Raw genomic sequence first — 24,265 nt, forward strand, 5'->3', positions numbered from 1 at the left:
GCCATTGGTTTGATTTTTTTTTTTTTTTTTTGTGGGTTCATGGTGGTGGAGTTGGGGGTTGCCGTGGATTGGATCGTCTTCTCTGAGTTCTGGATTGGTTTTTTTTTTTTTTTTTTTTTTTTTTTTTTTTGTTGCTGTGATCGGTGCTTAAAGGAATTGGTATGATTTTTTTTTTTTGGTGGGTTCATGGTGGTGGAGTTGGGGGTTGCCGTGGATTGGATCGTCTTCTCTGAGTTCTGGATTGGTTTTTTTTTTTTTTTTTTTTTTTTGGTTGCTATGATCGGTGCTTAAAGGAATTGGTATGATTTTTTTTTTTTTGGTGGGTTCATGGTGGTGGAGTTGGGGGTTGCCATGGTTTGGTTTGATTTTGATTTTGATTGTGGGTTGCCGTGGTTGCCGGAGTTTGTGGCCGGGGTTTCAAGCAACAGTTTGTGAATGTTCTGGTAGCAGGTGGTTGTGATTTGGGTCTTGGGTTTTGGGTTTTTGTTTTTATTTGGGTTTAGGGATATATTATTTTATTATGTGAAAATATTATTTTAATGAGTAGAATAGGAAAATAAAAATTGGATTGCTGAGAGTATTGTAAAATTGTATTGTATAATTGATAAAGTGACTTTTTGAAATGGTAAAATAGGATGAGATAGGAATTCCGGATGTGGATGCACTTAGAAAGTTTGGAATCTTTATTAAACTTTCAATGAATTCGTTGTAACATTCTGCGCGACACGTTTGACGAAATCTCTGTTGTAAATACGTACGGCACCTTGTGATAAAGTATGACATGTCAGAATGTGTCAGCTCTTTTTACAGACATCCATGTGATTCGGCCATGCACTACCAATAATGAATCATGACTCATCACAGGCCGTTGGTTTCATGGACACTTTATCACCCACCTTTCATGCCAAATCAGGATAAGTTTTGTTTGTCATCTTTGAACAGTGGCGGCGCCACTCATGGCCAGTGGTCTCAGGACGACTTTTATATATAATAATTTAAAATTTTATATTTATTTATATTTAAAAAAAATTTTGAGACCACTCTAAATTTTTTTTATGTCAATAAAATTAAATTTTGGTCTATAATTTGAGTAATTTAATAATATATTGAGGTTTTTCAAGCAAAAAGAAAAAACTCAAAAAACAAATTTTGAACTAAAATCTGAAGAAAAAAAATTATAATAAAATTACTAAAGGCTTGATAGTGGCTTGATTCCTTGACTAAGTACATTGTCCAATACAACACAATTTCTAACCTTTTATTATTTTATCTCACTAGACATATATTACTTCTCATTTTTAAAATTTTTTCTTTTGTTTATTCTTAACTACACACGTCTTCTGTTTCCTCGATTTCTATACTTCGGGTCTGTTTGAATACCGCTTCTGAAACTGAAAACTTATTGCTGAAAGTACTGTAGATAAAGGTAAAAGTTAGTTAAAATAGTACAATGGGGCTCATGAATAGTATCAAAAAGTGCAGTAGAGCCTATAAATAGTAGCAAAATTAAGTTAAATAGTAAAATAATTTTAATTTTTCAATTCAATCCAAACGCATGCTTCATGTGTGTTTGGATAAATTATTTTTAGTAAGTTTATTTTACTATTCAGCTTATTTTTGCTACTATTCATAAGCCCTACTGTACTTTTTAGTACTATTCATGGATCCTACTGTACTATTTCAGTTAACTTTTACCTTTATGTATAGTATTTTCAGCGAAAAATTTTCAATTTTAAAAAAATAAGCAATTCCCAGACACTTTTACATCTACGTTTTAAATTTTATTACATCTTTATCTACACTTTTACATCTACGTTTTACCTTCCTCGTTGTTCGTAACTTTTGTGTCTTCTACCAGTACCAGTGCGGCAGTGTCTCTTCTCAAGGTTTGAGTTTCAAATTTCTCAATACGATTTTTTTTTAGTTGTACAAGTACCTTTGTTTATTTTGTTTCATTTTTTTTTTTCCTTAAGAGGTTTTTCGGTGTATATAATGCAAATTTGTTTTGGTTTTAAGAACATCTTTTTTTTTTTTTAAAGCATAAACTTCATGCCGGCCGAATCTTGAATTTCGGTCGGTATTTACCAAAACATGCTAAAACACCTGAAATAGATCGGAATGACTCGAAATTTTTTCAAAGTGGAATAGGGTGGGTTACTGTTCCAGTTTGTTTACCGGCACGGTATTTTCCAGTTGTTCCGACCGGAACAGAATAGAATTAATAAAATTAAATCAAACCTAATTACCTAAAGGCTAAAAGGAAATAAGATTGTGTAATTTATGCTTCCTAAGGAACACCCTAGACAAAATTCCTGAAACCGCCACAATCTTTGAAATCCTAATATCACATACACAATTTTATTTATTTATTTTTGTCGGTCACTGAATTAAAAGATTTACACCTTACAAAAAAAAAAAAAAATTAGTGTTTTAGTCCAATGATAAAACTAAAAAAAATCATGAAATGGGTACCATAATTTTGGAATACTATTGTATTTATTTTTTTAATGATTGATTTAATATAAAAAGATGTAACCAAATTAATGTCTTTTTTTTATAAATTTATTATTAAAAATATTTTTATTAATATTAATTACAATATATATATATATATATATATAATCTCTGAATACTTATGAAAAAATTTGTGACTTGTGTGTAAAATGTAAGTGAATAGTGAATACAAAGAATGATTTGATATTATGAGTAATGGGTTTCTCAATTTTGGGATTTATTTTAACATTTGGGGATACCCCACAAGGGGATGAATGGTGTTGATTGAAAAGTTCTTTGAAGACTAACAAATTGGTGAAGCATTCGATCATTGCTTTATAAATATCTCCTTCATAAATTGGAGCTATGTGGCTTCTCGACACAGTAACTAGTCTATGTCTAGTGCATTGTGTTCTGGATTGGTTAAAATTTGGACACATGTCAAGTACTTGTCACATGTTGGAAATATTACACAAAGTAATAATGGAAGAACAAGATTAGCAGAAAAGACAAACAAAAAATAAATAACTTGGAGGCACTATATCGTTTTCCTTGAACAATATTTGCCTCTCACACTTTTGTTGCTAAAGGGTTATTGCAAATTTGTCTCCAGGATACAACCAAGATGTTGGGTTCTACAAATAGCAATTCTGGAGAATGACCACAGGATTTCTTGTGTTTCTCTCAAACTTACTTTTTGTGGAGTTAGTTTTTCAAGAAAATATAAGCCTCTATTTATACTCATAGGGTTATGTTTCATGAAAAAGCACATATGGAGAGTTAGTTAATTTTTAAGTGAACATAAGCTTGTTTCATGAAAAGGCACGTTTGGAGAGTTAGTTATTTTTTCATAAAATGGTTAACAAAGATTGAAACCTCTTCAACCTTTTTGAATAGTCACCAGAAAATTCCAAAACTTGAATTTTCACTTTATGAAACCAAATTCTCCAAACTCAAACATAATTATTACAACCTATTCTTGTATATACCAATATATATAACATTTATTTCCCTTTTCCTAGTTGAATTAGGACTTTATTTGTTTTTTGTTTCTTAATTAAAAGTAGGTTTATTATTTCTTTACCTAAAAGGAGTGGGAAAAATACTATTCCTATAAATACACTATATAAGGAGGTGGTGGATTATTATTATTATGTGGTTATGAATAAAAGTTTATTTGAAAGGTTTCTTTTATTTATTTATTTATTTATTATTTTGCCTACTAGTTCTACAATGTCCGTTATATAATGATTACTGTTTACAATTAAGTTAAAATACCAATAAGTTTCATCTTGATATAGGTAGAATTTGAACCCAAGTTACTTATTCCACAATAAAAGAATTTACTAGTTGAAATAATTGTAATCATCTCAAATTTAAATTTAAATTTTGGAGAATTTGTTCTAGTCGTAGGGGAGGGAATGACATCATTCCCTCTAATTTAGTTTATGTTTTTTTTTTTTTTTTTAAAAATAAAAAAATTAACTTTTTGTGAAATTAAGAAATTAAAAAAAAAATATATTAACTAATGACCAAAATGGCGTCATTTTTGTAAATTGACGGCAACAACTAACTAAATATTAACGGAAGACTCAATTAGGAATAAACGAAATTTAGAATACTAAAATGAAAAAAAATATGAAACTTAGAGATTGAGTTTTAAATTTTGACCAAATAAAATGCTCTGAGACATTACAATAAGAAACAGCTTTGATGAAATAAATAGATAAAATAGCAAATACAAATATCAGTTGAGAAAGGAAAAAGAATTAAACCTCCAGTTTTATCCAATGCCTCAATATCTGCACCATTTTCTGTAACAGAAAGTTCTAAATCACCTCCATCATCTTTGTCATCAGCAAGTAAAAGAGAAGCATAACCTCTCACGGAACTCCGTGCATCAGATGCTTTTACTGTCCTTGGCCTGGTCTGTCACAGAGGGCACCCATATTGCTAATCCAACAGCGTCCTAATTGCAAAATTCACAGGTACAGTGGGTAAAATTCAAGCATTATAAAATTGTAGACATCCATATTACAATAATACCCAAAAGTAATGAAAATCTACTCATCAACGACAACAAAGCAACAATAGGGCCTAAATCCCAATATTGCAGAAAGATATAGAGAATTCTATATCTTTAGATAAGAAGGAGAAGAAGATTTCCATTTCAAGCCACCAGAGCTTTGCATAATATTATCTTCATATGGCTGTTATGCCATCCGTTACTGTTTCAGAAACTGGAGCAGCTGCAAGAATTAAAGGAGTACTTTTGGAGAATTTATTACACTCTACTTTGCTTTGAAAGAGCAATGCATTTTTCTCAGGCCAAAAATGTTGGGAACAGAAATCTATTTCCAATAGGCCGGCACAACAAAATTTGGAACTTAAGGCAAAAATTTTATATGGGCCTCTTTATATGTAATTTTTTTTTTTTTGAAAAGCTGTATATGTAAATATTAATTAAATAAAATTATATGATACTAATTAAATTAAGACTAATTTGATATAAATACAGAAATTGATGAATTATACTAACTAAATTATGGTTAATTTTATATAGAGGATTGAACATCATAGCTAAACCATAATTAAATAAAAAAACTAAAATATATATATATATATATATTTTTTTTAAAAAAGAAACTTACTTTTACTTGGATATACGACTATGCATAATTAAGTACAATTGTAATATAAATTTTATAATTTTATATATTCTTTTTAAGAGAAAGAGATAGATAGATTTTATTTAGTGTGTGAATTTGTAAGAGATTAGTTTACAAAAAATAAGGTCTCAAACTATTAGAGAAGATTAGTCATCACTGATGATCTATCACATTTGTAGCATTTTTTTTTTTTGGAAACATTTTTAGGGTTTCAATTAGTTTAAATTTCTAGTGGTCTCCTATCTTGGAAGCCTTGTTAGAAATGAAAAAGAAAAATACTAAAGATATGAAAAATGTTCACAATATAATGTGATAATAACTATAATTGATGAATTTCAACAACTTATGTTATTTGTGTTTGAATTACTTTTTCATGTGATTGGTGACATGTCAGTTAAATTTATAGTAAAATTTGTAGTATCTTTAGCATAATCTTAAAAAGAAATACCAATTACTTGAAAAATATTATATTTTTATAAAATTTTGGGTCTTTTACTTATCAGATGGAGCCTTCTTTTAGTAGGATTTTTTTTTTTTTTTTTTTTTTTTTTTTTTTTTTTTTTGGGGGCCTTAGGCCTAAGTTGCCTAGACCTTGGGCCGGCCTGATTTCCAAGCAAGATAAATGTCGGGTGATGTGTTGTTTGACAACATTGGAGAAAATAACAGTAATGCTTTTTTCAGAATGCAACATACTGAAGAAAATCAAGAAATGTGTGATGGACTGTAATTAACTAAAGCCTAGGTATGTAACCACCAAATTCTGAGAATTACTATCCAGTTGAGAAAGCAAAAGTAGTTAACATTTCCTTGAGGTGATATGGTTAATACTATGCTGCCTTTTAGCCTATTACATATGCAGTAACTATCAAGCAAGAATTACCATGAGAGGAAGCAATATCCTGTAATCTGTTGTCATCTCGAATAGGAGCACTGATTTCTGCTCTCAACAATTTGGGGTCTAAAGCGAAAATTTTAAGTGAGGTTTTTTATTTTTTTATTTAAATAATAAATAAATAATATTTACTGATTTTTTTAAATTCATATCCAGATAAATATTTTTTAGTAAACATTTATAATGAGAAAATATTTATAAATAAATAAAACCTAATTTATAATTAAAAATTATAGTTTAACTAGAAATAAAATTTAAAGTATAGAATTATAAAACTTGGTTATTGACTTTTTTAATGCTATGATCACTTTATACTTTAAAGACTAAACTTACACAAATAAAAATTAATTTATTACATAATCATTATAATATAAATGAGTGATATAATGTCACACATTAATATTAAATTATCAATTGTTGTGATAACTTATAACAATGACTAAGTAAAAGTAAAAGAAAAAGAGACTATGCGTGTAGAGTGGGTGGGTTAGTGTCTTTTGTGATGGTGTGTGGGCCATGTGTCTGTGGTGTGCTACAGTGCTAATATGCTGTGTGCAATGTGCAGTGTGCAGTGCAACCAACAGTGTGCTATCCTATCAGCTGTGCAGTGGCCAGTGTGCAGATTAAAAAAAAAAATTGAAATATGGAATAAAAAACCAACAATTATCACAAACCAGTACTCTTCAATCTTCTTGAAAATTCCGGAGAGAGAGAGAGAGAGAGACAGAGGTTACCCCAGATTGCCATGCCCACCCACGGCACACTGTCCACCACTGTGAAGGTAGTGAAGCTATTGCAAAGAATAATTGAATGAAAGAAAGCTTATAAAAAAAAAAAAAAAAAAATTAGGGATTCAAGATAAAGAAAAGAAAAGAATAATTGATTTTAGCAGATTTCAAGTTAATGAATTTGTCTCCTATGATTTAATTTTGTTAGCCAAATTTTGACTATTTTTGTTTTCTTTTCCCTTTTTAATCTTTTGTATTTTAGGATAGAATGAGGTCTTTTTAATGCATTCTATTGACCAATAAAAGGACTTAAAAAAAAAAATATATATATATATATATAGATAAATATTTTATATATATATATATATATATATTTTTTTTTTATACAAGTGGGGGCCTTTTTTTATTTGGGGGCTTTAGGTAATTACATCACTTGCTTATATTGTTCAGTTGGCCTTGAGAGTGGAGTAGAAAAAGTGAGACAAAAAATTTGGACTCATATAAAGATTATAAGAACTAGGGTAACATGTACATGGGCTTACAATATAATTAGTATGTTGGGCCAATAATTAACAAAAAACTTTATATAAATATTAAGTAAAACTACACTATTGATATCTGACTTTTAGGGTACGTTTGGTATACTGAATGAGAATTACGATAGGAATTGTAATTTTTATTACTAGGAATAAAATGTGTTGTAATGAAATAACTAAATCTATTCATTAGCTTGGTTGTGAGTTATAACGTTAGAATGAAACTTAACATTTATTTTAGGAAATTTCTTACTCATGCAATTATATCTCATTAAAAATTGTTATTTTTAAATCTAAGAGAGATATGTGTTATTTTTTATTTTTATAATTTTTAGATGTATATGGAAAGTTTGTTTATTTGGAAATATATTAAATTTTGAAATTATTGCTCTTACTAAGGAATAGCTAATACAACCTTTTAAAGATGAATAGTTATTCCTCATTTTGAAGAATAGCTATTCATAAGGAATGATTATTCCTTGTAATAAAAACATAACCAAACTAAAGAATAACTAAACCATATGAATAACTATTACATTACAGTGTTTATTACAGTCTACCAAACATGCCCTAAGTTTCAATTAGACACTATTAATCTCTCAAGTTTTAAAAATGAACGATATTGGTTTTTTCTGTTAACTGCTATTAGTGATGTTTGCTTACGTGGCTAATGGCGTGGCATTTTTTTAATGAAAAAAAATATAAAAATTATTGTAAAAATAGAAAGCCATTAAATCAAAATTTGAAATCCACGATTTGATAACTGAATCGCAATATAAGAGAGAGAGAGAGAGAGAGTACCGAAGACTCCAATTCTATCTCTAATTGAAGGCTGACTCGTTTACTGTGGTTGAAGTAGTGGAACAGTAAAAGCCTACATTAAACAGCAAATCTGGAATTTTATGTTTTGATTTGGTATTACCTGTTACTTACCGAGTCATGTATTTGGGAATTAATGGGTTTCTAATGTGTAAAATAATTTTTGTATTTTTTTTCCTAAAAAAATGACACATCATTAAAAAAAATTATTATGTTACTACTATTCGATTAGTCATGTAAGTAATACCACTAACACCGGTTAATAGAATAACTAATACTTCCCATTCTTAAAACTTAAGAGATCAATAATGATCACTTGAAACTTGAGTGATCAATTGTACTCATATAATAAATTTCAAGAACCAATAATATAGTTTCGTCTAAATATTATCTTTCACACTCTCCTTCGAACTCAAGGATGATGGAGTCTCGACTTGAGTTTGGAATAATCTTGTAAAGCTCCCTCAAGTATGCTCCGAAATGTCCAAAAAGTCAACCTAAAAAGTGATCGAATTCATTGGATGATTGGATGACGTAGGAGGAATGCTGGAAGAAAGCTGCAGGGGTCTAAGAATAGTTGCATTAAAGACCAAGAAGGGGTTGCTGTGGCTTGAGCACAACGAAAATGGTTGAAGAATAGATACTGTGAATTTAAGAATGCTTTTGAGTGCAGATTGTCGTGAAATAATATCTCGGTGAGTACAAGGTTGAATCCTCAAGAAAAAGGGAATTGATTAGCAAATTATAAGATGCAATAAATTGAAAAAAATAGATATTAATTGAAGAGAAATTTTGATAGTTTGGTAAAGAAAATTTAGCTTGAGGAAAAACAACAATATATTACAGCACTAAGGTTTTAGAATCTACACACAACACATCTATTGATTGTCTTAACAATATTGATTATCGTATAATTTAGCAATTAGAACAAAAGAATTAATTTTCTAAGATAGTTTAATGAAATTGGTTGATTTAAGGCAACATAAAACTAGTGAATTAATTCACAGGAAATACTAAGCATTTAACGTACTCGAAGTTTACACTAAATCAAAAAATTATACAAAACTAAACACTTTTAGAAAATTAATTCTTGAACATTAAAAAAAAAAACAAAGGAAACCCAATAATAAAATCCAAATCCAAATAGAAATTTGAGATCAATTCTAACAAACTGGCATTGCCTATAATTCCTTCATGAAAATGAATCATAATACACATAATGCAAAGAAAAAATGATTTAATTATTTTTTTATTTTTTTGTTGAATTTTTTTTAGATAATTACTATATGCTGATAGTCCCATAACTTGAATCATTTCCCTTCCTAGAATCTGAAATACTTTGTGTATGGGAAAGTGTCATTAAACTATAAGGCTCTTGGCTCTCTTGTTGAATTAGACATTATCTATCACTAAACCAAATCAATAATACAAGATATCATGGGCCACAAAATTACAAATTTCCACATGCCAAGACTTTGGTTAAGAATGGAAATATGAGGTTATTTTGGTGGGGCCTAAGAGTTTTCTCCCCAAACCCACCAAAACATTATCTCCTCAAGAATTAATTTTCTAAGATAGTTTAATGAAATTGATTGATTTAAGGCAAAACAAAACTAGTGAATTAATTCACAGGAAATTCTAAGCATTTAACGTACTCGAAATTTACGCAAAATCAAAGAATTGTACATAACTAAACACTCTTAGGAAATTAATTCTTGAAAAAAAAAAAAAAAAAAAAAAAAAAAAAAAGGAAACCCAATAATAAAGCCTAATCCAAATAGAAATTTGAGATCAATTCTAACAAACCGGCATTGACTATAATTCCTTCATGAAAATGAATCATGTGACATATAATGCAAAGATGAAATGATTTAAATATTTTTTATTTCTTTTGTTGAATTTTTTTAGATAATTAGTATATATTGCTAGTCCCCGTAGCTCGAATCATTTTCCTTTTTAGACCCCCGATTACTTTGTGTATGGGAAAGTGTTATTAAACTATATGGCTCTTGGCTCTTTTGTTGAATTAGACATTATCTATCATTAAACCAAATCAATAATACAAGACATCATGGGCCAAAAAATTACAAATTTCCACATGTCAAGACTTTGGTTAAGAATGAAAAAATGAGGTTATTTTGGTGGGGCCTAAGAATTTTTTCCCCAAACCCACCAAAACATTATCTCCTTAAGAATTAATTTTCTAAGATAGTTTGATGAACTTGATTGATTTAAGGCAAAAAAAAAAAAAAAAAAAAAAAACTAGTGAATTAATTCATAAGAAATTCTAAGCATTTAACATACTTGTTGTTTACACTAAATCAAAGAATTATACATAACTAAACACTCTAAGAAAATTAATTCTTGAAAATTAAAAAAGACAAAAAAAAAAAAAAAAAACAAAGGAAACCCAATAATAAAACCAAATCCAAATAGAAATTTGTGATCAATTCTAACAAACAGGTATTGCCTATAATTCCTTCATGAAAGAAAATCATGTGACATATAGTGTGCGTTTGGATACTGCTTATTTTGTTGAAAACTGAAAACTGAAAACATTGTAGCAAAATAATTTTTAAATGTGTGAATAATGTTGTGGGACCCATTTTTAATGAAAGTTTTGTTGAAAAAAGAGGTTTATGGGTCCCATGAACAATGCATGAACCCACTGGAAAAGCTGAAATGTGCTTCTGAAAAAAAAAAAATAAATAAATAAAAAAAAAAAAGGCAGATGCAGACGCGCGTCCCAGGAATGCAATCCAAACGGTGCTATAATGTAAAGATGAAATTATTTAATTATTTTTTATTTCTTCTATTGATTTTTTTTTTTTAAGATAATTACTATATGCTGCTAGTCTCATAACTCAAACAATTTCCCTTTCTAGACCTCTAAATACTTTGTGTATGGGAAAGTGATTAAACTATAAGGCTTCACTCTTTTGTTGAATTAGACATTATCTATCATTAAACCAAATCAATAATACAAGACATCATGGGCCACAAAATTACAAATTTCCACATGCCAAGACTTTGGTTAAGAATAGAAAAATGAGGTTATTTTGGTAGGGCCTAAGAGTTTTCTCCTTAAACCCACCAAAACATGATCTCCTCAAGAATTAATTTTCTAAGATAGTTTAATGAAATTAATTGATTTAAGGCAAAACAAAACTAATGAATTCATTCACAGGAAATTCTAAGCATTTAACGTACTCGAAGTTTACACTAAATCAAAGAATTATACGTAACTAAACACTCTTAGAAAATTAATTTTTGAACATTAAAAAAACAAAAAACAAAGGAAACCCAATAATAAAACCAAATCCAAATAGAAGTTTGAGATCAATTCTAACAAACCGGCATTGACTATAATTCCTTCATGAAAATGAATCACGTGACATATAATGCAAAGATGAAATGATTTAATTATTTTTTATTTCTTTTGTTGAATTTTTTTTAGATAATTACTATATGTTGCTAGTCTCGTAGCTCAAACCATTTCCCTTCCTAGACCCCTAAGTACTTTATGTATGGGAAAGTGTTATTAAACTATAAGGCTCTTGGCTCTTTTGTTGAATTAGACATTATGTATCATTAAACCAAATCAATAATACAAGATGTCATGGGCCATAAAATTACGAATTTCCACATGCCAAGACTTTGGTTAAGAATGGAAAAATGAGGTTATTTTGGTGAGGCCCAAGAGTTTTCTCCCTAAATCCACCAAAACATGATCTCACAAGAACATTATCTCCTCAAGACTTACTTTTCTAAGATAATTTAATGAAATTGTTTGATTTAAGGCAAAACAAATTAAAACTAGTGAATTAATTCACAGGAACTCTAAGCATTTAACATACTCGAAGTTTACGCTAAGGGTTTGTTTGGATAAGCTATTTTAAAAAAGTGCATTTTTTAAAAATAGTGTTTTTAAAACGTGCATTTTGAAAAAACTATTTATCAAATCACACTTAACCATTTGATAAAACCATAAAAAAGTGTGGTTTCTATAAATTGAGCATTTGGATATAAACTGAACATTTGGATAAAATTGGTGTTGTTAGGTTCTAAAAGTTTAGAACAATTAACAAACCGTGAGCACAAACTTGTCTAAATATAAATTTTAGAGTCTATAGAGTTTATTAGACAATGCTCAAGGTGTTACAAGTTAGAACACAAGAACATATAAGCTGCAGAAAGAAGAATTTGAATTCAGTGAAATCTAACTGATCGAAAATTAGATCCGACCGATCAAAAATCACAGACATGAAATTTTTGCAGAATACTATTTCAGCCCAAACTCTGCTTAAACATTTAGGGTTTCATCTAAACTTCTTCACATATAAAAGGGAAACCCTAGCCACGTTTTGAAGAGCTTTTGAAGGATGTTGGAGGTGTTCTTGTGAGATTTAAAACGTATTGTGCCTTTCTCCATCAAAGTCACTACCAAAAATCTTTCTTATACCATTAGAACCGGTAGATCCAAAGTTGCTACAACAAGATCAACAATTGCTAATGATCTAAACCTTCAAGGGTGGTCTTAGAGTCACAAACTAGAGAGTTTGTGTTGTTAAACCTTTGAGTGGGATCTCAAAGTCACAAACAAGGGTGCTTGCGTTATCGTAAATCCAAGAAGAGAGGGAGTCCATGGATTCGGAGCTTGCACGTGGTCGTGTCAGTAAGTAACTATTGGAGGTAGCATTAGATTTAGGGTTAAATCTTTTGTAAAAACTTCAATTCTCTTATAGTGGATTTGTTTTACCTTAAGGATAGTTAGGTCAAATCCTCCCCAAGTTTTTACCTTAAAACAGTTAGTTTCATTGGTTTTTCTAGGTGATCATATCGTGGTGTTATTTACTTTTCCGCATCTTTGCATGAAATGATTTATTTGTGTTTAACCTAAATCTGAATAATTAATCTAAGTAATCACTTGGTTAATATATTAGGTTAAACAATCTGGTTTAAGGGGTCTAAACATATTCTCTCAGGTGTAAAATGTATGTGGTAGGTGTAATTTACAAAAATGGACATAACTATGTTGTTAAAGATCCTTTGTCATCTTGTAACTTGTAAGAGCATTCTCATCAAGAATACTATAAAATATAGCATTTAGCATTTCAAAAAATTACTTTATTCATTTTAAAAACTTACTTTACAATACACCAAACATTAAAGGCTCTATTATTTTACCACTTCATTTAAATTTTTTTTTATTCTTTCTTTATGTTTTTTTTATTCTTTCTTTATTCTTTCTTTATGTTTTCAATTAACTACCATGTACCTGTTAGTTATAAAGTTTTTTTTTTTTTTTTTTCCTTCAACTACCATGAATGTACCTGTTAGTTATAATCCTGGGAACATTGTGGAGCTGCTGTTAATTAAGTAGACCTTCTTTTGTTGGCTAAATCCTGATAAGGCCCTTGCAAACTCGTCCCAACGTTCAGTTGTGCCTCCTTCAATATCAAAGTCAATGCCATTTAGAACAGCATTGCCTAATGGACGTGAGTCTGATTGGCTCCCAAGAAAAGAGTTGTGTTAGGACCACCAAAAATGACACAACTTTGTGTTACAACTCGCCATGTGGCGAGTTGTAACTGGTGAAGGAGTGTCTGTGAGCCATGTAGGGACATATTTTCACCAATTACAACTCACCACGTAGCGAGTTGTGACACAAAGATGTGCTATTTTCGATAATTTCAGCATTTTCCCCAAGAAAATTGTTCCACAAGTACCCTGCAACATTAAACAAATAGTTTTTTTTTTTAACGTCTTACTATAGTGGGCTGCTATCTCTAGTAGCCCACTGTAGCTGGATGTTGAAATTTATAGCATATTGCACCTTTAATGTAGCGTGCTTCTTTTAGAATTAGATGTTAAAAAATAGCATATTTAGCATTTGATCAGACTTTTGGTAAACAACAAAGTTGTAGCCCTTTAAGTTATCTTTCCAGCCTAACTTGAATCATCTCAATTGGACATCGGACCCGAAAGTTATGCTCCAAATACTAACTGGTGCACAAGTTGGAATCCTAATCCAAATTGGACTTGGATTTGGTGCAAATTTCTTTTGATTCCTTGCTCCAATTGGACTTGAATTTAATTGGGTTAGCCTTCTTTTACTTCATCATGGCCCTTGTAAAATTAAAGTCCATTAGATTTCTTTTTTGCACAAATCCACTTATTTAATTTCATTATCCTACAAAAAACAAATTCAAGCATTAAAATTCAATTCAGCACAAAATTGATTATTTAGCATCATTCCAAAACCAATTATAAAATGCATGAACTAACTCAAAATAAGTATGATAATGCTTTTTAATAATGATATAAATATGCAAAATTAAGATATTATCACCAAGACTTTGGTTAAGAATGGAAAAATGAGGTTATTTTGGTGGGGTCTAAGAGTTTTCTCCCCAAACCCACCAAAACATTATCTCCCCAATCAGGAACAAAGTTGAAGAGAAAAGGGATACAAATACTTTGGACAAAAATGCCTTCATAACAACTTCTATTTTGTCGTTTTCTTCTTTTTGCTTTTCTTTTGTTACTTCTCATTTGTTTTGTTTTCCCCATTTAAATTGGGTTTCTATGTTCATCTTCATTTCCCCCCTTTTTCTTTTTAATGAAGTGCCCATCTATACATAAATTTTTAATAAAAATATAATGTGTTACTTTTTTTATTTTTAATCTAATAGGGGCAAAAAAAAAAAAAAAAAATTATACAAACTTCATTTTCCATCATCTCATTTTATTTGTCAACCAAATAAAAGAGTTTTTCATCCCAACACTTTTTCCCACTCCCTAACCAAGCACTCATGAGGAATTTTTTTCCCCCCACTTTTCCATCTCTTCCTCTAACCAAATGAAGTACTGGGCAAAAGCCTTCTAACCCTTTACAATAATACCTATTTATAAGGCTTTGATTATATTCTTTGATAGATATGAAATACTCAAATATTTTTTAACATTAAAAACTAAAAATCCTTTAAATCCAATTGAAGGAAACCCAATAATAAAACCAAATCCAAATAGAAATTTAAGATCATTTCTAACAAAACGGCATTACCTATTATTCCTTCATCAAAATGAATAATATGACGTATAATGCAAAGATGAAATTATTTAATTATTTTTATTTATTTTGCTGAATAGGACATTATCTATCATAAACAAAATCAATAATACAAGACATCATGAGCCACAAACTTATAGATTTTCACATGCCAAGAGTTTGTTTAGAGTGGAAAAAGGAGGTGATTTTGGTGTGGTTTAAGAATTTTCTCCAAACACAAATAAGAAACAAACATAAAAGGGGAACAACCCCTTTAGACAAAAATGCCCTCCCAACAACCCTTTTTTTTTCCTCATTTGAATTGTGTTTTTGTGTTCATCTTTTTTTCTTTTTAAAGAAGTGTACTTTCCAACAAAAATTTTTAATATAAATATAACGTTTTACTTTTTTTAAAAATCCAATTGGGGCATGAAAATAAATTTATTCAAACTACATTTTCATTCTCTCATTTTTCTTCTTAACTAAGCAAAAGAGTTTTTTATCCCTACATTTTTTCACTTCTAACCAAACACACATGATGGAAAACTAAATGTTTCCTATCCCCTAACCAAGCACTATCTTTCTATCCCCTAACCAAACAAAATCTTGGGTAAAAATCGTTTAACCCTTTACAATAATACCTATTTGTACGGCTGTGATTATTATTTTTTAATGTTAAAAAATAAAAATCCCATAGATACTTCCAAAAGAACGAAACCCATTGATAAAACCAAATTGAAATTGAAATTTGTGATTATTTCTAACGGAACAACAATACTTGTATGATTTATTTTGTTTATCTATCATTAAACAAAATAAATCATACAAGACATCATGGGCCCATTCTTTTTTGTTTCTGTCTCAACTATAACTAAAAAAAGTTTCCGAAGTTGAACGGGAGATTATCTATCATTAAACAAAATAAATCGTACAAGATATCATGGGCCCATTCTTTTTCGTTTCTGTCTCAATCATAACTAAAAAAAAAGTTTCCAAACCTTTTCTTTTGACCAATCCTTAAACGATAGTTGCATGTTCGCAAATTACAATTACAATGTTTCCGTACAATTTCCCTATATATAGAGCTCAATGTTCTAAAGAGTTGGTACGCAGAAAAACAAAATGAGTGGCATTAGACAACTTAGTTTCAAATTGGTTCCGGGAGAAAATGCTACTGAGCTACTTGATGCTCAGGCTCACATATGGAACCACATTTTCAACTTCGTAAATTCCATGTCCCTTAAATGTGCAATTGAACTAGGTATACCAGATATCATCCCCAACCATGGCAAACCCATGACTCTCTCTGAGCTCATCACTGCACTACCAATCCACCCTACAAAATCTCCCCATGTCTACCGCCTCATGCGCATTTTGATCCACTCTGGCTTCTTTGCTCCAAAAAACACTAGTGAAAATGACCAAGAAGAAGCATATGTACTGACTGAACCTTCTAGGCTCCTCCTTAAGGACAATCCCTTGAGTATGACACCTTTCTTACTAGCCATGGTTGATCCAATGTTGAAAACGCCATGGAATTATTTGACCACTTGGTTCCAAAATGAGGATGTTACGCCATTTGGCACGGCGCATGGGAAGACACTTTGGGATTATGGGGGGCATGAACTAAAATTTGCTAATTTTTTCAGTGAAGCTATGGCTGGCGATGAACGTGGTGGTTGGCAAGTGTAAGGGGGTGTTTGACGGACTGGAGTCATTTGTTGACATTGGAGGCGGCACAGGAACAGTGGCCAAGGTCATTGCCGATACATTCCCGGATATAGAGTGCACTGTACTTGATCTCCCACACGTAGTTGCTGGCTTTCAAGGGAGTAAGAACTTGAAATATGTTGGAGGGGACATGTTTGAGGCAATTCCTCCTGCAGATGCTGTTTTTATGAAGGTAAAATATATCTTTGTGCTGTTTCCACAATGGTCGTGTATAATAAATTAATTGCACGAGTCTTCTCGTATTGCTTACATTAGAATAAAAATCTTTTGTCTCACCTTTTTCTTTTTCTTTTTTTTTTGTTAGAAATACATTAACCCATTAGCATAGGTAATTCAAACACAAATAGCTTCATATATAGTATCAAGCAAGATATTTTTGGTCCATTATAAACCCCCAAAAAAGGGGTAATGGCCATGAAAAGTAATTCAAACACAAATAGCTTCATATATAGTATCAAGCAAGATATTTTTGGTCCATTATAAACCCCCCAAAAAAGGGGTAATGGCCATGAAAAGCAAATGCCTTATTTATTATAATTATTTTTCTAGGATGATTTACGCATCAACTTAGTGTTGGGTCCCAAATTATATTATCATAAATATTAATAATCCAAAATAACAATCACACACAGTAAAAATATTAGCAATCACAAATATTAGTTTAGGATGTGTCTTGGTTGATAGCTCAATATACTGGTAGATTGCTGTAAGCGAAGGAGTAGTAAAAATGGAAAGGAGCAAGTTTTGTTGGCAGAAACAGTGATGACAAGAGGATGATGGCAGATGGCTGGTCCCCATAGTTGGGACAGTGACAAGCAAAAATGTTCTTATTTATCTCACAATTAGAGAGGCTTTGTTGATATTCCATCTGCAAGGGTTTCAAGAATTAATGGGTGGTGCAAAACCAAGCAGCATTTCACTAGTCAGTCCACGGAAAAGTTTAATATAATATTTTAATTTTTTTTATAAATATGAAAATTAAAAATTGTGGTAGTTATTATTTGAAATTTATTATAATTGTATTTGTGTATAGAATTATTTATTCTAGCATTATAATATATTTATTATGATTTTTTTTTGTATATGAAATTATAAAGTTTAATATTTTAAAAAATGATGTACCAAGATTTTAATGGATGGCTTAAATATAGAATAAAATTTAAATACAAAATTTTTAAAAACTATATTAAAATAATCACGGGAAAAATTATGAGCCTAAAAAACTGACAATAGTATGAGACCAATTAAGAAGTCACAAACAGTCAAATTTATATAGATTATAGTTTTTTTTTTTTTTTTTTTATACAAAATTTGCCAATCTTACTATTCTTCTCTATATACTAAAATTTATATAGATTATAGATTTTTTTTTTTTATACAAAATTTGCCAATCTTACTATTCTTCTCTATATACTATATAGTATATACAGTTGTATAGACTAAGAATGTTAAGACAAAAGCTGCAAACGATAGGTTGTGTTAAATTATTTTTTTCCTATGCTCCAAGTTGTGTTATAACCTTCAGAGTTCATCACTAAGCAAGAAGTCGTACAGTATTTATTACCTGTGTCGTTTAGCAAAAACTCAAAAGTCATCAGGTTGTTAATTTGTTTAAAATTCTGTTAAAGATGACTGGTTTTCCGTTTTAGAGTTTGTTACATTTCAGTTTTGGTTTCCCGCCTTTTCTTTTCGACTTGTGTCTGTATAAGTATAAATACCAAAGCTCATTTCTGTAATTAAGTATGGAATGCATTTTACAATTTCTCATATAGAAAATATCTCTCTGTTTTTCATTTACCTTTCCAAATTTTGCTTCCACTGCTCTGCTCTACTTTGTTTTCTTTTCAGTAAAAAGTATACTTGTCTATCATATTTTTTTTCAAACAAAAGAGAAAGGACTAACAGTCTGAAGCCAAGAGAATTACCATTTAGTAAGCTAAAAAACACCAAGTAATCTTGGTCTGCGGCAAACATTAATTACGCGGTAGTGCCACAATTTTAAAGAATAACAAGACACTCTTTAAGTCCTAACCAATTACATGAGGCGTTACATATTCCCAATTTCCCATCTGCTTCTAGTCATGGTTCACCTCTATGGGATTTAAAAACTTGGTAATAGCTCAAGAAATACAGTTTGTCTGGAAATTGGATCGAGTCGTAGAGACAGAGGCTGAGAGTTTAGAAGAGAGTTAAGGTTGAAAGGATGTATTACCTTTGAACTATGAGCACATCAATCATTAGTGAGCTAATGTAGCTTTAAGACTCTACCTATTTGGCAGAACAAAGTGCAGGTGGGAATATCATGCAATTAAATGGATAACACAAACAAACAAGCCTTAGATTCTAACATCTCTCATCCAAGACATTGATAAGTTGTTTTGTAGAAGAACCTTTGAAGTGAACTATATATATATATATATATATATAATTATATATCAACCATATTAGACCAAGACAAGCTCATGGGTGTCTTACAAAGCCACTGTGACACAAGACTCATAGAGAATTACTTCATGTTCAAAAACAATTCTAGCCTAAAAGAAAACATTTAACAAGTGATTTAAAACTTCAGTCGAAAGTGGGTTTAATTTTATAAACATTTAAAATTCAATAAATTAATTTGGACACAAAAAAGAAAAGAAAATTCAAACATTATACAAATGAATGAAGTAACTTGCACACAATACATCATTTCAAAGCTAATGATTGGGGTAAAAATCTCAGGCTGGTTCAGCTCTAACCATTGCAGCTTTGGTCTTCATGGGGAAGCTAGCTAGGCTGGTTTACAAACAAGGCTTTCCTCATTATAAGAAAGCTTCTTCCTTTTTTGAAATAGTCTCAATTATCAAAGATAATACAAATCTATTTATCAGAATACAGCAAATTGAGGTGTCTCTAATCAAAAGAACAGCCGATGCAGCTGTTAAGGGAAGAAGCGGTAAATGGGAAAGAGCAAGTTTTGTTGGCAAGAACAGAGAAGGCAAGAGGACGATGCTGGATGCTATAGTTGGATGGTGAAAAAAAAAAAAAAAGGCAGTAGTTATTTGTCTCACAATTAGAGAGGCTTTGTTGAAATTCCATCTGCAGAAATTTCAAGAATGGGTGGTGCAAAACCAAGCAGATTGATGGATGCACTTTGCATTCACCAAATACAAAATGCACGCATGTAGATTATATCATACAATTAAAGGGACAAATAAAACAAACAAGCTTTAGAGTCTGATATCTCTCATCCATGATTTTGATCAGTTGTTATGTAGAAAAACTTAAAGTGACAGACATATAGCAGCCAGATTTGATCAAGACAGTCTCATTGGTGTCTTTTAAGTCTGTTGTGTTAAAGAATTTACCTATATATAAGGCAAAGCCTTGTACTGTATTTTACGTAGTTTAATACATAGTCTTTAAGACTTTAACATACTTCATGTTCAAAAACAATTTTAGCCTAAATTGTATGATAAAGATAACATTTAACAAGTGATTTAAAACTTAATAGTTTAGAGTGGGTTTTTATAGAAACTTGAAATTCAATGAAATAAGTTGGACCCATAAAAGAAAGGAATATTAATAGAGGAACGGAGAAATAAACATTATCAAGTTGATGATGTAGTTTGCACACAAAGCAGCATTTCAAAGTCAATCGTAGGGGCAAAATTGCAGGCTGGTTCAGCTCTAGCCATTGCAACTTCGGTCTGCAGAGAGGGAGCTAGATAGGCTAGTTTCCAAACAAGGCTTTCTTAATCATAAAAATGCTTCTTATTTTTGGAAAATGGTCCCAATTATCGAAGATATCAAGTATCTGTTTATTATGAATACTGCAAGTCTCTAATCAAAAGAACAGCCAATGCAGCAGTAACAAAAAGTTCAGAGAAGAGGATGTCATATGCCCATGCGGTTGGGTTAATTTGCACACACTGTCTTTCTAGTTCACAATATATATCTAAGGATGCCCTTCTTGATTCACCTTTGAGGTAAAAGAATTTAGAAAAAAGTCAATGAATAAAACAGAAGCAGACAATGTTTGAATCCTTGCACAATTACCAAACAATTTAACATGGAGTATCAAATATTACAAAAGATCACACCACTTAGGGTCCGTTTGGATTGAACTTATTGTTGCTAAAACTGAAAACTGAAAGGACTGTAGCAAAATAATTTTTAAATATATGAATAGTATTGTGGGACCCATTTTTAATATTTTTTAGTGTATGAACAGTGATAAACAGTGCTGCTACAATGATACTATAGTACTGCTACAGTGCTAGTTGTCCCCTGGAACGCGTGAAGTGAGAAAATAAATAAATAAAAAAAAAAAAAAAGTGGAAAAACACAGCTTTGGATTCAGCGGAAAACGCTGAATCCAAACGGCACCTTAGTCTAAAAGATGAACTCATGTTCATAAATCATAACCCAAAAAAGTTCAAATAATAAGAAATTAACAACCAATAAAACAAGAATCACACAGAAAAACAGTTTGAGAGTCAAGTTCTTGTTGTGGCCCTTGTGGGCCTACACCGGAAAATTATTTCACAAGCTGCCTCGACTTGGTGACATCCTATATATCAAACCAAACAGGAAAATAAACCACTTGTGAAAACAATTTTTATAGGAAAAATAATTAAAAAAGGATAAGCATATATGTGTGGGGTCTGACTTACAAAGGAAAAGTCATGTAAATCTGCCCCGTACATTGAGTACGAGATTTCATTGCTGATTGCTAGGTGGCTCTTCGTGTGAATCTGCTCTGTCCATTGAGATCTCATTGCTAAGTGGTCCAAATGGGGCATAAAAGGAAACGAGATTAGAAAGAAAGCAAGGAGTATTATAAGTAGATAAGGAATAAATTGAATCGCCCTCATAAAAGATAAACCAAAGATATAAAAGTGAAAAGAGAGTCATACCCATCATGATCCACTTCAACGAAATTCACAGAGGGGTTCAAGGGCATTCTTAGTAGCATGATTGTCCCATTCCAGCAACCCCCACCATTCTTTCTGTGTTATAATCCGTAATGAAGAAGGTGGAGATGATAGTTGTTCATCCCGCAAAGAAAGAGGTAATCTCTTAAGCTTTGGACACTTTACTATCTTAATATTTTGGAGAGAATCACAAACTATTGCCTTACTGCTACTGCAGATGGTCTCCAGTCTCGGCATGTCATATAATTCCAACTTCCTCAATCGGGGGAATATGGTGGTGTCATCTATTTCTTCTTCAACTTCATCCGATGCTGCACCTATTATTTCCTCTAATCTCTCACAGAGTTGGACTTCAATCTCTTCCAGGTTGGCCAGGTTTTGCAGCAAGCCAGGCGTGAAGAGCTTCTTTATAATCGGACACCCGATAATTAAAAATTGTTTGAGACAGGAAAGGGAGCCAGGTGGGATGTCTAGTGGTGATGCAACTTTCTCTTCCCTAAACAGTACTTGTAACTTACCCAAATATTCAAGATCAAGCCTTTGAAGAGGGAAGGTGTAAGAATAAGAAAGAACGTCTTCTATTTCTTCACACCACACAATAAAAATAGACTTCAGTTCTCTTGCGCATTCCATATATGGAGCATCAGATGAACTTCTTAAATTGTTACATTCGAAAATCGTTAGGGTTTGAGCGTCTTTTGGGAGCAGACTTACATCGCAATTGTATAACATTACACATTTGCCCTCACTTTCCCAAAATACATCATCGTCTATTTTGGCCGTCATTTCTCTCACTATAAATTTGTAATGGCTAAGTTGTCCCTCCCTCAAGGATCCCACGTATTTATTGAAGTCATCAACACCATAAAATGCTCCTTTAAAACACTCTAATTTCAAGCTTACTATCTCTTCCACATTCAATTTTCCACAATTTAATTTGAGAAATTGGAGTTGAGTAAGTTTGGATAAAATCCCCGATGGAATCTCCGGTATTCTGGTTCCTTCAAGATTGAGGTATCTCAAATTGACCAACATTTCCAAACCATGAGGTATTTCTTTTATACTACATGACCATCCCAGATCCAACTTCCTTAATGCCGTAAGCTTTGCTAATGAAGGAACATGATATAAACAGTAACAAGAAATAAGCCTTAATGTAGCAAGATTCTCCAGATCAGAGATTGAATTCGGCAAAGATGTAATACTACTGTTACATATACGAAGAACTTTGAGTCCACGCAGATGCACAAAAAAAGAATTTGCAATGATTCCACAAAAAAAATTATTGTCTAGAAGCAAGGTTGAAAGTTTAGGACATCTTGGTGATATATTAGGAAAGTTTAGCCTATCCCTCATGTCCATCAAACAAACCTTTTCAAGATCCTTTCCCCATCTTTCTTCATGCGGCATAAAATCTATCACTCTATCGCCAGCTGCTCCCACGAACTTAGGACCTGCAATCTCGAGGGCCATGTCTCTTATTAGATCATGCAGTTTCACATTACGGTTAATCCCAGTTTCTAATAAGCAAGCCCTTTCAAGTTTATTCAACATGGTATGGCCCCTATCAAACTCTGCTTGCCTGCTCTCCATCCGCTCTATTATTCCCTCATCAATTAAATCCTCAATCAATCGATCTCTTTCAAACTCATGGTCTTCACAAAAGAGTGCACAATACAATAGACAATGTTGAAGGTCCTCATCTTTTAAGCGTTCGTAACTAAATCGAAGCCTCTCAAATATTGCAGTGGCATCTACATTTTTGGGCCCCTTTTTTGGTGTCCTCAACTCATTCAATGCATTCCTCCATTCTGAAATGTCAATTACATTTTTTAAGCTTCCCGCTATTGTAACGATTGCAAGAGGTAAACGAGCACATTCTTTGACAACCTCCTTCACAATTGGTTCTATATCTCGAGTATTCAAAACATCACGACCCACTTTATCCAAAAACAAATCCCACGAATCTTCTTCTGAAAGAAGCTCCATTTTAATATTCACACAATCCATACGATTACAAACTTCCAAACTTCGAGTTGTCAATAGTAATCTGCATCCATTTGTTGGAGTGGGCTCTGGGATCCCTACATCCTCAAGATGAAATGCTTCCCACATATCATCTAGGATTAACACATACCTCTTCCAATTTTTCAATTCATTGTTTAGCTCGCCTGCCCTTGTAGTTTCATCCCCAAAGTCTGTGAGATCTAGTTTCAACTTGCGGGCAATGTCCTCTTGTAGTTTGAAAACACTTGATGGCTTTGATACAGTAACCCAAATTATATTATCAAACTTGTCTCTCTCTTTTGATAGATCATTATTGATTTGTTTCATGACTGTCGTTTTACCAATGCCTCCCATGCCATAAACAGCAATCCTCCTAAAATTTTCATCCAATAAGTGTTCCCGAACCCTTTCAATTGTTCT

The 24,265-nt window shown here is 31.4% G+C and overlaps 1 pseudogene; it reads left to right on the forward strand.

The window, feature by feature from the left end:
* The first annotated feature begins 16,310 nt into the window (after positions 1-16,310).
* Positions 16,311-24,265, forward strand: part of LOC126694134 (probable O-methyltransferase 3) — a 70,587-nt pseudogene continuing 62,632 nt past the window's right edge.

Source organism: Quercus robur, chromosome 8, assembly GCF_932294415.1.
Source record: "Quercus robur chromosome 8, dhQueRobu3.1, whole genome shotgun sequence".
In the NCBI taxonomy this organism is placed as follows: Eukaryota; Viridiplantae; Streptophyta; class Magnoliopsida; order Fagales; family Fagaceae; genus Quercus; species Quercus robur.